Consider the following 11,706-nt stretch of genomic DNA (forward strand, 5'->3'; position numbering starts at 1 on the left):
TTTTTTTGTCTATGCCAGGGCATGCCACAAGTGTACATTTCCTGGCTTGTGGCTGAGAATAAAGGACTTCTCTTTAACCATGTACCACATCAGAAGGGGCTGCGGCTCCCTCTGCCACATTAGATGGGCCAGGCCAGCGGATGCTGTCACTCGGTTGGCTGAGTGCTTGCTCAGCGTGAGCTAAGCCCTGGGTTCCATCCACATCACCAAACCACATCAAATGCAGTAATGCTGATCTCTGACCTCCGAAGGCAGGGTTGAAGAGTTAACAAACTGCAGGTGTGAACACACCATGATATGGATAAGGTTTTTTTGTTTTTTGTTTTACTGTAGATATGGGGGCGCGGGGGGACCAGCCCAAGGCATCTGGATGAATTCAGAGCAGAGAGAAAAAGAAGTAGACAGAACATGGCCCGCAGAGTGGACATGGTGGGGGGAGGGGGGGTAGACCAGAGCATAGAGAGAGGAGAGGAGAATACGGGAGAATAAGTGTAGGATTAATAGAGAACAGTGGGTGAGAAGCTGGGGCAGGGGTGGTGGTAAGGGCCAGGAAACCCGGGAAGCGGCTTGGAAATGCATCACACGTCTTTATGAATAAGGACTGAGGGAACCTGGAGTCCACATGGGCAGGTACATGTCACATGTCAGTGGAGTCCTAAGTCCCTGTCAGATGCGAACATTTCACAGGCTCTTGAGGAGTGCTGGCTTCTTTCACCTATCTTCCAGAAACCCTCCTAATTACTTCAGGATGTCTGGATATTTGAACAGTCTGAAAACCAATAGTCAAAAGTTCAAGGCTATCCTCTGCTCTACTGTGAGTCGAGGCTAGCCTGGGCTGTTAGAGACCTTGTAAATAAATAAATAAATAAATGGTAAGCCATCCTCCTCAAGTCAGCCCAGAGCCTGCCGAGCCTTCCCTCCTGCTCTGTAAGATGCGGCCAGCCAAGGCCTGGCACACTAGGTTTAGTCAGTGAACTTCGGGAACAGGCAGCTAGTTAAAATATTATTGGGAAACCCGTGAGAAGTGAGTCACAGCCGCCTTTCTCCCAGGCGCTTCGGTTTCACTTATCTCACAGGGAGATAAGCGTCCTCAGTGGACTGGAATTAGCCAGCTTCGTTGCTGGAAATGGAAGAACTTCCGTCTAATCCCACAGGAAGGAGTCAGGGCTGACAAAGTCACGGGATGAATTAGACGGGTTCCAGAATGAGGCAGGGTGGCTCACGGTAGCTGTGCTGTAGACAGTGGGGCGCCACTGGGACCAGTGTCCCGGCACGTGGCTGAGAATAAAGGACTTCTCTTTAGTAGCACCTGGTTCCTGCAGGAAAATGCCCCTGGCTCATCTCTTCCCTTGAAAACAGGGCCAGGGGCCACCCCAGTCAGAGGCACACTACCCTGAAACTCAAGTAGCCCAGGCTAACCTTGAGTTTCCTATAGCTGAGACTGACTTTGAACTTCTGATCTTCCTGCCTATACCTCCTGGATTCAGATGCCTGGGGTTACAGATGTGTGGCTGCCATGCCTGGCTCCCAACCGACTGGCTGGGTTTTGAGTGTGTGTCTGCCCACGCGTGTGCGTGCGTGTGCACGTGTGCGCGTGTGCGCATGTGTGCATGTGTGTGTGTGTGTGTACAGGCATATCTGTATGCATACCTGTGTATATGTGTGTGTATGTATGTATGTGTGTATATGTCTGTCTGTCTTTCTGTCTGTATGTGTGTATATGTATGTGTGTATGTATGTATGTGTGTATGTATGTGTGTGTATGTGCGTGTATATGTATATATGTGTGTGTATGTGTGTGTATATGTATGTGTGTGTATGTGTGTGTATATGTATGTGTGTATGTATGTATGTGTGTATATGTCTGTCTGTCTGTCTGTGTATATGTGTGTATGTATGTATGTATATGTATGTGTGTATATGTATGTGTGTATGCATGTATGTGTGTGTATGTGCATGTATATGTATGGTTTATGTATGTTTGTATGTGTGTATGTGTATGTATATGTATTATGTATGTATGTATGTATGTGTGTGTATGTGTGTATATGTATGTGTGTATGTATGTATGTATGTATGTATGTATGCATGTGGGGGGGGGTGTTTGTGTACCAGAGGCTTTCTGCCAAGATCTCTGGCCCGTCCTGGTGTGAGAGTTCCCACAGAAGTGAGCACGGGCAGGGAGGAGAAATCATTTCTGCTGCTTCTGCTGCTGCCGTTGGCTTCACCTCCGTGTCTGCCATGCCTTCCAGGGTCACTCAGTTGTTCCATGCCGCCCTGCACTGAATCGGGTCAGGCTGGGCAGACAAGAGGCCGACAAGCCAGTGAGGAGTGCGGCATAGCGTTTCGGGAGAGCAGAACTCTTCCCAAATATTACAGCTCTTAGAACAAAAGGCTTGGATGATGGAGTCATTCTTTCCTGTGGGGCAGTTCTGACAGCCGGAGTCCAGTAGAGCAGAGCCACCTCGGAACCCCGGAGACCCAGTGAGCGAAGCATTTGCTCATAAGGGACAGTAGGCATTTGGTGAATTGCTCCTGACACCAATGGCTCAGATTTCAGCCCAGACCCCTCACAGCTGCCCCTGCAGGAGATGTGTGCTCTATCAGGCAGACACTGCCTCAAACTCCCAGCATTCTAGCTGGACCTTACACACAGTCATCTGACCACAAGCCAGGCATGCCACGCCCCATACAATAAAAGGGGTGGTTTGCCCCCTCCTCACTCTCTCACTCTCTTACCCTTACCCTTCCTCTCTAACTCATGCCCTCTTGCTCTCTCTGTCCTCTCTGCTCTTTGTTCTCTTCTCTACCTTTCTCCCTCTCCTTCTTCTTTTCTCTCTCTCTCTCCTTCCTCTCCTTTCTTTCTCTTTACTTAACCAGCATATCCTTCCTACAATAAAATAACTCATTCATACATTACCTCCTGTTTAATTAAGGCGCCGTGCAGTGAACAGGTCAGCCCCAGAGGAGAGAGAGAGACCTGAGCCTCAGCAGCAGGCTCCCTGCCACCCAGAGAGAGAGAGAGAGAGAGAGAGAGAGAGAGAGAGAGGGGCAGCCTCAGCTAGGCAGGCGGGGCGGCAGCCCAGGCCCCCTGCTTTTGGACAACACTTTCCACACCTTTAACTCCCTGGATAGGATTTATATACAATTTTGAGGGTGATTCAGGGTTCGACAGCAGGTACTTCTCATTGGCTTGGACTGAGAGTTTGGGAAAACTTTATTTGCATGTGGGAAGGCTTGGTGGTGCTTTTGGGTGACTGATAAGCACACACCTCTCTGTGAGGGGCGGGGGAGCTGTGGGGGGCTGTAACTGAGGCAGAACCCAGGGGCCCAGGAGGCGAGGTTGAACAACTTCTGTCCCATGCAGGCGGAAATCACCACCCACTGAGTCTCCAGGATTCCAGACCTTTGCTCGACAGGGCCCAGGTTGTCTGTACAGCCCACAGCCCCACAAGTGTGTATGTGTGTATGTATGTTTGTGTATGCGTGTTGGGGGTAGGGATATACATCCCAGGTGGGAGGATGCAGAAGTAAATATGAGATGTCACTCCTTAAGAGCCATCCATCCTTTATTTTTGAGGGTGAGTCTCCCATTGGCTGGGAACACCCAGAGTAGCCTGGCCTTGTTGGCCCTCGAGCTTGTTGGCAAGGATCCATGTGCCTCTGCCTCCTGCGCTGTGATTGATTATCAACTCCTATGGCTATATGTACCTTGGGTTTTACTGTTTGTTTGACATGTGTTGACGTGTGGTTGAACCCGGGTCCTCGTGGATGTGTGGCAACTGACCAAGCCATCTCACCAGCTCCTGTTTGATTTCAGTCTGCCATGAATGTAAGCATCGTGGAAGCATTCTAGCGTTCTGAGCTTCAATTTCTTGATGTGTGTTCTAGCCAGGAGCACTTCATACGGTTTACATGGTAAGGGTTAAGAGAGTAGTCATGGTCACCCACGAGGTCACACTCCTTTAACCCCCCCCAGGCAGTTGGAGACAGGGGTAGGAGTCTTTCCATGAGTTCAAAGCCAGCCTGGTCTACGTAGCAAGTTCTAGGCCAGCCAGGGCTACATAAAGAGATCCTGTCTCAAAACTTTAAAAAAAAAAAAGACAACTTAAAAAAAATTTTTTTTTGAGGCCAGCCTGGTCTACAGAGTGAGTTCCGGGACAGCCAGGGCTACACAGAGAAACCCTGTCTCAAAAAAGAAAAAAAAATTATTTTTAAAACCCAAAATCCAAAACAAAACAGCCATAGATGGAAAGGTTTGAAGCACAGGCCCATAGATTTACACGTCCCACTTGTTAAGGAGAAGGGGAGCAGTTAGAAATTGAAGCTGGTTGAGTTGGGGATCCCAGGTAGAGCTAGACCTTGGGTCTGAGGACCCTAGGAAAAGGATAGGAGGGCATGTTGCCAGTTAGCTCTTTGCTCTGAGGTTACAAAGGGGCCCAGCCTTACTTCTATATGCAAATTCCTTTACCAGGATGGGGACAGACTTACGGGGCAGCAGCATTCCACACTCCTGGAGTCACAAGAACTTTTCTTAGCTTTGTTCCTCAAAGCTGCTCCCGAGACAAGCCTCTTCGTTTCACTTAAAACCGTGTGTGTGGGGTATCCTGTGCCAGGGTCACACAGCCATCCATGCCACACAAGAGGGTGGTGCATGCCCACAAGGGGAAAAGAATTCTCACCTGTGGATAGACTGTCGCTATTCATTTTCCTGACTGGATTTCCGAGGTTTGGGAGGTTTTAGTTATTAGAAATTGTCCTGCTGGGCAGTGGTGGTGCTCGCACTTGGGAGGCAGAGGCAGGCGGATTTCTGAGTTCAAGTCCAGCCTGGTCTACAGAGTGAGTTCCAGGACAGCCAGGGCTACACAGAGAAACCCTGTCTGGAAAAACCAAACAACAACAACAACAACAACAACAACAAAAACAAACCAATAAACTCAGGACTTCTGGAAGAGCAGTCAGTGCTCTTAACCACTGAGCCATCTCTCCAGCCCATTGGCTTCTTTTTGATGTGATAAAATACATGACAGAAAGTTTATCGTAACTTTTTGTTCAGGGAGAGGGGAGGGACAAGATCTCATTGACTGGTCTGAAACTGGCTATGTAGCTTTGTGGCTTTAAACTCACAGAGATCTGCCTGCCTCTCCCTCCAGTGTATTGGGATTAAAAGCATGCATGATTAAAATGTGTGTGTGTGTGTGTGTGTGTGTGTGTATGTGTGTGTCCGTGTGTGTGTGTGTGTCTGTGTGTGTGTATGTGTGTATGTGTGTGTGTGTCTGTGTGTGTGTATGTGTGTGTGTGTGTGTCTGTATAGGACATTTTCAAAGATTTATCTGTGTGTATGATCATTTGACTTGCATGAATATATGTGTATATCTACACAGTATCCATGGAGGTCAGAAGAGGGCATTTGATCCCCTTGAACTGGGATTAAATCATCACATGGGTGCTAGGAACTGAACCCAGGTCCTCTGCAAGAGCAGCCAGTGCTCTTAATCACTGAGACATCTCTTCAGCGCCCCCCCAGAGCTTTTTTTTTCCTTGGGGTGGGGGCAAGACAAAATGACAGAGAATGGTCAGGTAGGCCTTTGTCTCAAAACAAGACAACAACAACAAAAGAACAAAAGCAAAAACAAAAACCAACAAAACAAAACAAAAACAAACAAAAAAACAAACAAACAAAACCCCCCAAAACAAAACCAGCAAATCCCAGAGAAGTTGGCTATTGGGAATTTTTGTAGATGGTGCTGGTCTTTAGACACAAAGGCTCCAAGAAAGCTCTGCTTACAATTTCATCCGTGGGCCAGACACGAAGCTGGTTTCTAAGCGCTGGTTTCGTTCTGGGATTCAGGTACAATAAGGAAGTGGTCAACTGAAACTGTGCGCATTTTTTCTCCTCTCTCTCCTAGGTAGTGAGCTTCCTATCTCAGCCACAGCCCAGAGGAGTGGGAAGCAACCTGGGCGGGCAGCAAGGGCAGCAACAGGTGGAGCTGCTGGGCCAGCACTCCTCTCTGGTTGGCTACCTATGAGCTCAGCTCCTGGGAAACAATACTATATATAACCCAGAAGTCCTGAGTCCCTCTGAATATTATTAGCAGTCTCAACGGCAGCTTCTTATCTCTGGAAGTGTTGGAAGAACCCACAAAGGACTTCTACTTAACAGGGAACAATGCCCAAATCTAGGAATCCCAGCCTAGGGATATCCCGGGACAGCAGCGACTTCTGTGGTCTGGGGTAAGTCGAATCCTCTCTTTTTGAACCAGGGTGCCACGGGTGAGTATTTCTGGGTCCCCAAAGGAAGCTGGACGTAAGAGTAATAGAACCGAGTCCAGACCTGACTCTGCTTCTAGCTTACTGATCTTTTTTTGTTTTTGTTTTTTGAGACAGGGTTTCTCTGTGTAGCCCTGGCTGTCCTGGAACTCACTCTGTAAACCAGGCTAGCCTTGAACTCAGAAATCCGCCTGCCTCTGCCTCCCAAGTGCTGAGATTAAAGGCATGCGCCACCACTGCCCGCTGCTGATCTTTTTAGGATCTGATTTCTTTCTTTCTTTCTTTCTTTCTTTCTTTCTTTCTTTCTTTCTTTCTTTCTTTAAGACTTATTTATTTATTATATATAAGTACACTGTAGCCGGGCAGTGAAGACTTATTTATTTATTATATTTAAGTACATTGTAGCCAGGCAGTGAAGTCACTACCCAGCCTGTAGAAAGGTAAGAGTCATGAAAACAACCGTACCTCTCTCTGCAGGAGCCAAAAGCAATGGCTTTGCTTTTGGCTTCTCCTGGCTTTGTCCTGCCTGGAAGGTTCTGAGTTCTGGGTGGTATGGGCCAGGGAGAGACATCATGAGCTTAAGCATATAGCCATTGGCCATGGGACTGTGAGGCCCACTCTGGATTCATAATCTTTGTATCTGGGGTGCATGTGTCTACTCTCTATACACATATATAGATGTGTGACTACACAGTGTGTGTGTGTGTGTGTGTGTGTGTGTTTAGAAGACATTGATTGCTTGGAATAAGACTGAGGAAACAGAATTTGGAATTGGACCGGAGAAGAATGTTCAAGGGCGGCTCTCTGCCCCCAGCTCCGGAACTTTGACCATGGGTCAGCAGCTCAGGGCCTCAGTACCCATGCCAGACAGTCTGATTCACTGGGTGCTGTCAGAGTCAACGCAATCATTGAGGTGAAAGGGCTTGCAGTGTGTGTATAATTGTTTATTTGTACCATAAACAACCAGGGCCTGCTTGGCTAGGGGTGGGGAACAGCAGGGAACTCTCTCTCTGGCCAGGCATCCCTGACAGATCTTAGACATGGAGCGAGGAGCAAGCTTGATAGCACAACTTCAGCCTCTTACACTCAGAATAGAGACCGTATTGGATATTTTGAGTTAGTGCAGACTGACAGTGTGCATGATGCGATCCTGCAGGGCCTTCCATAGCATCTGTGAGGCGGCGTGTGTGAGTGTGTGCGTGTGTGTATGTGTGTGTGCATGTGTGTATGTATGTATGTGTGTCTATGTATATGTGTGTATGTATGTATGTGAGTATGTGTGTATATGTGTGAATATGTGTGTGTATGTATGAATATGTGTGTATGTGTTAATATGTGTGTATATATATGTATGTATGTGTGTATGTGTGTATGTGTGTGTCTATGTATGTATGTGTATGTATGTGTGTGTATGTGTGAATATGTGTGTGTATGTGTGAATATGTGTGTGTATGTATGAATATGTGTGTATGTGTGAATATGTGTATGAGTATGTGTGTGAGTATGTATATGTGTGTATGTATGTGTATGTGTGAGTGTGTGTATGTGTGAGTATATGTGTATGTGTGTGTATGTGTGAATATGTGTGTATGTGTGTGTGTATGTGTGTGTGAGTGTGTATGTATGTGTGAGTATGTGTATGTGTGAGTATGTGTGCGTGTGTGTGAATATGTGTGTGTTTGTGTGTGTGTATGTGTATGTGTGAGTGTTTGTGTGTGTGTGTGTGTGTGTGTGTGTGAGCCCTACAGGGGTGGAGGAGGGAGCACTTCGCAGCATGAGCGTAACAGGCAAGGCAAATGTAATGAGGTCAGAGTTCAGTTTAGAAAATATGCCAAACACAGCCTCGTGCTGGGGAAAACCGTGCCAGCTCCGTGTGACTTCTCTGGTCCTTTGTGGCTGTGAAATGAGTCACCGGAGCCATTTTCCCATCTTAGCCCCTGTGATCTGTGCATTGCCCCAGACCTTGGGCATTTCTGGCTAGAGTGCACGGACTTTGTTCTGAAGTCTACTCTCAGCAGTGGCAACAAGCATGCTTACATGAGTGGTTGGATATCCATGCAATGTGCCTGGGCTCTCCCGTCTGGGCCAGAAAGTTGTCTGGGATGACTCCTAGATGGGCAAAATTTCACGCTGAGCTGAGGACACCGAGAAAGATCACAGGCGGGGTCCGGCATCTTCTCAGAAAAGACAGGGATGCTCAGAGAACGTCTCTCTAGGGTAACAGGCTCGCCCTCTCTGGCCAGCTACACTCGCTCAGCCCCTGCCCTGGATCTGGAACGGTGTTTCTAGAACATTCCAAAGAAGGAGCAGGCAGAGGGGTCAGGAGGATAAAGACAAATTTAGTCGGCTGAGGCCACCTGGAAAGAGTTTCCAGGATGTGGTCGTGGGGGTCAAAGGCCAGGACATCAGGACTTGAGGTCGGGAGGATTGGGGACCCTGGGGTGGACCCTCACTGGGAAACATGGAGAAGCATCGTGGGACTGTGTGAAGTGTGGTAAGGTTGCAGGCAGGAGAAAGATGCTGAGCCCATCTCCACAGCTGGGGAAAACTGTTTCCGTGGCGTTCGCCCCTTTTAAAAGATGGCCGTTCCTTTCTACCAGCTTGGTGGGATGCTCCTGCCTGCTGTGGGATGGACTCCTGGTGCCAAGCCACCTCAGGGCAGAAAGGAGGCCCAAGAGGGGCTGACTATGGTGTCCTGCACACTTGACTGCTTTCACCATTTGGTTGGGCAGCCATCCTGGCTAACAGAAGCCCTGACTACTGTTTGAACAACATTTTTGGCTCAACTTCCTTTGAGTTAATTAGTATTGTCAGGCGGTCCTTTGGTCTAAATTTGCCTTCTCTTAAGCCTGCAAGCTACTAATGGGAGGGGTGGCTGGGGCCCCTGAAGCCCCAGCTTGATCAGTTTGAACGCAAGAACACTCTCTTTTGGATGTACATTGCATCTTGCTTGTGATTGTATCCTTAGCTCCCAGAGGGATTCAAAGACCGATAGATGGTAAAAGCCAAGAGAAGTGTGCATGGAGGTCAAATATTTTCCTTGGCTTTCTTCTTCTTCTCCCCCTCCCGCCCTGAGCTGTATTTCGGAAGCACAACAGTAAGGCGGGTGAGGTCTGGGGCTTCAGGAACATGAGCCAGTTTCCACATAAGGTGCAGGCGTTATTTCAAGTTTTTACACGGCCCAGATGTTCCCTTTAAGGAACATTGACCAGGGCTGCTTTCCAAATTGCTTGCCTCCCCCACTGGCCCGACAACATCCTCACATCCTTCAGGATTTTTCGTGAGACATCAGGCCTTGATAGCCTGTGAAGATGGTGTCTGCTGTGGGGTCCAGTCCTCCCACCCTATGAGGAGGCCTGTGGTGTGTGTGTGTGTGTGTGTGTGTGTGTGTGTGTGTGTGGTGTGCTCATGCCACGGCACTGGATGAAACTCAGAGGATAATTTTTCAGAGTCCGTTCCCTCCTGCTATCATGTGGGTCCCAGGGATTGGACTCAGATGGTCAGGTTTGGCAGCAATCACCTGTACCCACTGAGCCATCTCACCAGCCCAATTCCAGATTTTTTTTTTTCTAATTCCAGATTCTTATTTTGCCTCTGTGCTAGAGCTATCAGCAGAATACATTTAAGATAAATTAACTATTTGGTAAAAGCAAGGGTGTGATGGAAATATATACTTTATATATACTTATTTAACTTATGTATGTATGCATCTGTTATGTGTCTGCTGTGTGTGTGTTTGTATCTGCTGTATGTATATTTGCCATGTATATGTGTGTGTGTATTAGCCATGTGTGTTTGTGTATGTATCTGCCATGTGTATGTATCTGCTCTGTGTATGTGTATCTGTTGTGTGTATACGTGTATCTGCAATGTGTGTATATGTATGGATATCTGCCACGTATGTGTGTGTGTGTTAGCCATGTGTTTGTGTATGTATCTGCCATGTGTATATGTATGTATCTGCTGTGTGTGTATGTGTGTGTATCTTCTGTGTGGGTTTATGTACATGTATCTGCCACATATGTGTGTGTGTTTCTTAAATTCGGTGTGGGTGCCCCACTCTTGAAGACACAGGGACAGAGATCAATGCAATCAGCAAGAGGTTTTTATTGATCCAGTATACTGGGGTTGTCCCGCATTCAGGCAAAGGCGACCCCGAGGAACAAAAGCACACACTTTTTATACCCTCCCAGTACATAGGTTTACAGCATGAGTTGGTTATCTCTCATTGTTCTTTGTTTCCATTGACCTCTGTGCCCCAGGTGAGGAGGAGATACCAATTGCACACGGGAGGGGTGGGGGGAGATCCACCCTTACTGGGGACGTTTCCTGGAACTGGGAATTACCCCCCACAATTAGGGCATCTCCTGGGGACTGATGTTTGCTCGGTAAATCCTTCTGAAGCTCTGTCTTTAGGCTTAATGGACATTCCTTGCTCCTTGGTATTTTTATGAGGTGTCCCTGTTTGCTCAATTCTTACATGTTAGCCATGTGTTTTTGTGTATTCATCTGCTCTGTGTATATGTATGTATCTACTGTGTGTATGTATGTGTGTTTGTGCCATGTGTGTTTGTGTATGTATCGGCTCTGTGTGTATGTGTGTATCTGCTGGGTGTGTATGTGTGACTGCTGTGTGTATCTTCTGCGTATGTATATATATATGTATATCTGCCATGTATATGTGTGTGTGTGCTAATGCCTTGTGTTTTTGTGTATTCATCTGCCATGTGATTATGTCTGTATCTACTGTGTGTGTCTCTGGCATGTGTGGGTACCTGTGGAGGCAGAAGAGAGCATCAGATCCCTGTGAAGCTGGAGTTACAGACGATTATCTGAGGTGGGTTCTGAGAATAGATCATAGGTCCTCTTTAGACTGCTGAGCCATCTTGCCTGCTCATGACATTTTAAAAATATTTATTTATTTATTTATTTATTTATTTATTTAATTCCAAGCACCCACACAGGACAACTCACAACCTGTAACCCTAGACCCAGGGTATTTAACGCCCTCTCCTGGTCTCAGTGGACACTGCAATTACATGTACATATGCACAGACACATATATACTCATATATATATTTTTTTAATTTGCTGGGTATGGTAACATCTACCTTTAGTTTTAGAACTTGGGAGGATCCCTATGAGTTCGAGGCCAGCCTGGTCTTCATATTGAGTTCCAGGACAGCCAGGACTACAAAGAGACCCTGACTTAAAAACAACAAGAGCCGTGGGGCAAATCCCAGCACTTGGGAGGCAGAGACAGGTGGATTTCTGAGTTCAAGGCCAGCCTGATCTACAGAGTGAGTTCCAGGTCAGCCAGGGCTTCTCGAAAAACAAAGACCAAAACCATAACCAAACCAAAACCAAAACCACCACCATCACCACCACCATCACCATCACCACCACCATCACCACCACCATCACCATCACCACCAT

This window comes from Mastomys coucha, unplaced genomic scaffold, assembly GCF_008632895.1.
Source record: "Mastomys coucha isolate ucsf_1 unplaced genomic scaffold, UCSF_Mcou_1 pScaffold3, whole genome shotgun sequence".
Taxonomy (NCBI): Eukaryota; Metazoa; Chordata; class Mammalia; order Rodentia; family Muridae; genus Mastomys; species Mastomys coucha.